Source organism: Scardinius erythrophthalmus (genome assembly GCF_964197995.2).
Source record: "Scardinius erythrophthalmus genome assembly, chromosome: 13".
Classification (NCBI taxonomy): Eukaryota; Metazoa; Chordata; class Actinopteri; order Cypriniformes; family Leuciscidae; genus Scardinius; species Scardinius erythrophthalmus.
In genome coordinates, this window is record NC_138233.1 from 20,252,096 (window position 1) to 20,255,549 (window position 3,454).

A 3,454-nucleotide genomic window follows, 5' to 3' on the forward strand; every position below is an offset into this window, starting at 1 on the left:
GCATGTATCGATATATACACAAACACATTCACTAAGATAAACTGTGCTTTCCATTGCAGACTATAATGAATCACATGATGCCTGGTGATAGCACGCAATGTCACTCTGTCTTTGGATGGGACCCCCTTAGAGAGAGTTTGACAGGCCAGGCAGATTGATCGGGTAGAACGTTACTGTAAAATAGAGTTTTTCTCTCTGTCCCACTAATCGATGCCAGCAATGTAGTGTAGTGTAAGGTTCACTGGCTCTATGAGTCCATAATACAGGTTAGTCAAAGGGCGGCCCATTAACCATTCTTTAGAGGCAGCCATGTTTTCCCAATTCCCTTCTTTCAATAAAAAAACACACTTTTTATCATGGTGGTGACTTTCCATTGACTTATTTTTAATCCTACCCTAAACCTGATCCTTATATTTTTTTAATTTCAAAACATTTAGTATGTTTATTAATGAAATATTCAAGGTTCAACACAAGTTAAGATCAATTCCCAGCATTTTTGTTATTATTTTATAACAGCCCTTGCATTAATTCTTTATTTAAAAACGTGTATAATTTGAGCTGTATGGAGCTGTTAAAAAAAAATCACTTTTACAGTCGTTTTAGAATTCAGGGTGCTATATGTTGTCATGTCATGCACAACAAATTTTAAGTTGTGATGTAATGGAAGTAGTGAGATCTTTTTTTTTTTCAGTATTGTGATCCATGTGTAAAAGAAAAATTTAGCGCTGGCATTTTCTGTCTGTTAAATGGATTTTGACATGTGGATGTTGCACTCAAAAATGAATGTGAGCTTACAGACAATTGTGGAGGGTTGTGGTTTAAGTTGACTAAATGATTGGAGAAGTCTGGCATACATCAGAGAAGTCTGACGTTTCACCGGAAGATCGAGTTTTGACATTTTGGCTAAAAATTACAAGGTCAAAAAAGTTCAAATATAAAACATCAGGGATGAATTGTTCACAATAAAATCAATAAGATGCATTTAGAAAATAGATAGGATGAAGTTTCATTTCATGCTGACTTTAAAGTAAAAAGTAAAACTGACTGACTAATATAGGTTGATTTCAGTTTTTACTGAACTTGAATGGAAATTTGATCTCTGTACACACACATCTACACTCATGAATACACACATGTTTCAGAATTCCCATGTTATCCCATTTTACTATTATTCAACTCTATTTGCATTCAGATATGTGCCTATATGAAGGCTGAAATTTGAATCTTTCTTTCTTTCTTTCTCTTGCACTGCAGGGTCTTGGGAAAAAAGAAAGAGAGGGAGAAGAAGAGGGCCCTGGCTCCTCAAGGCTCGACTTTTTGAAGCGTCTTTATCGGGCCTAGCAGCGGCGTCCTGCGTGTCCAAGCCTTGCCTCGCTTTTTATCCTTTGTGCTAGCCAAGGTGTGTCAAATGCACTGAGCTTTTGTGCGGCAAGCAAAGACGACACATCGCATTCTGTCTTCTGTCTCCAATGGGTGGGAAGGGGGGTTGAAAGGGGGATACGAGGGAGACAAAAAGCCAACTTACAGAGGGCCCGGGCGCTTCAAAGCACGGCCTCACAAAGGCTTATGAAGCGTTACTTCATGCAGAGTTGTGCCAGATGTAATTGCGGGGTTCCCAAAGATAGAGAATCACACCCAACACCATGCCCCACCCCACAATATCTTGAAAGAGCCACTGCTAAAAGGCGGCAGTGCCATAGAGAGTGAAAGTTTGCTGCACTTTGATTAACCATAAACAACTGTGTAAATAAGCTATCCTTCAGGGCTCCGTTACAAATTTCCCCACTTGCTGACTCCAAAAGGTGATTTCACGCATCAAGCTTGATAGATGCCGAGTGAATGGAGGCCTCAGCCGGAAAGGGCTCTGCAAAGTGTCAAACTATTTCATAACTGCTTCACACGTTTCTAGTATCAGCAGGATCGGAGTCTCTGGCAGCCTCTTTCAAGTTTAAATTGAACTTTTGACAGGCAATGATGTTGATTCATCGTTGATAAGCAGACTCTTTGCTCGCTGTCTGTGTGTGTCATGCGGGGACATGTAGGCTCCACTGTTCGAGATAAGCCTTACTCGTCTTGATGTGTCTCACGGTGGCCTCCCGCTGAGACGCGCATGTAGCGTGCATCTAAATATGTTTCTGGGCACAAACAGCCGAGAGGGGGCAGGTAACTCTGAGGAACCGCACCTTGTTGTGCCCAAATGTCGCGTAATTGGAGATGACCCAATGATTGGCTGAGGAGACGGGGAGGGTCTGAAAGCTTCCAGATGAAACTCTCCAGGGAATGAGGTGTTCCTGTGCTTGTGGCGGCAGAACTTCCAGGTCCTCGAATATGGTGATTTGTTTGAATGCCTCCATCCGGCTCGCCACGGGTGGGCTCAAAGACACTTAGGGCATGTCAGGTTGTTGGCACCAGGTGTGGTTTGACTCCATTATGCCAAAAGAATGGATATGAATGAGGAGTGAAGAAAGGTAAAATGAAGAACTTTTGAAGTGCTGACTTTTTGACTTTGCCAAGTGAATTGTGAATTGAAAAATCAAATGCCATTTTACTTTGGGATTGCATTATGCATCTTATTAGAAGTCCTTTGGGACATCAACTTCTCTGTGTAGCCTATTTCTAATAAGTTGAGTAAGTCTTGTTGTTTTTAAAAGTGCTTCATTAGATTTGTTAATGTACAATGCAATTTCCCCACTCACTAAAGCTATCTGCTGAAACGTGCCCTAAAAGTGTTGCTAGTTAGTGGCTTAATTACTTTTTGTCTGTGCTGGAATTAACTCTTCCCCTGATTTAAGTGGATATGAAGAAGTCCTTGTACATCCAAGTGATGTTAAATGGCACCTGGCATAGTGGGAGAGGCCTAGCTCTCCTTTGCATATTAATGATGAGATGGCTATGAAAGAGAATAATTCATTCTCCTCTATGGCAACACACACGTAATAGAGCTAGAGCACAATAAGTACCGCTGCATCTCGGCCCTACACTCACAAAATGGCAGACACACCAAAAGGTGACATTGTATGGAGAGTAAGGAAAAAACTTTTTGGAGTTGTGAAAAATCTTGACATTAAAGTCAAAATGTGCAATTCGTTCACAAAAAGTGTAGAGTAGACAAAGAGTACATGACTGATTAATTATTTTGTTGGCATTCTTCTGCTGCTAGTAGCAGCTGGACATAGTGTGCCATGATCAGTAGGGGGGTTTGCTTACAAAGCTAAAAAAAATTCTTTATTGATGAGCCCCTCTACCAGTTTTGCAGAGTGAGCATATTGAAAACACATTTTTTCTTCTTTTGGGGGCAGACAGAAAGGTATGATGACCAGGAAGGTTTGAAGAGCATTTTACCAGAGAAATCAATCTACCAATCTATTATCTATCTTTCTGTCCATCCATCCATCCATCCATCCATCCATCCAGTATTTATGGCTATAAATCTTTAAGGATTTAAACTTATTTG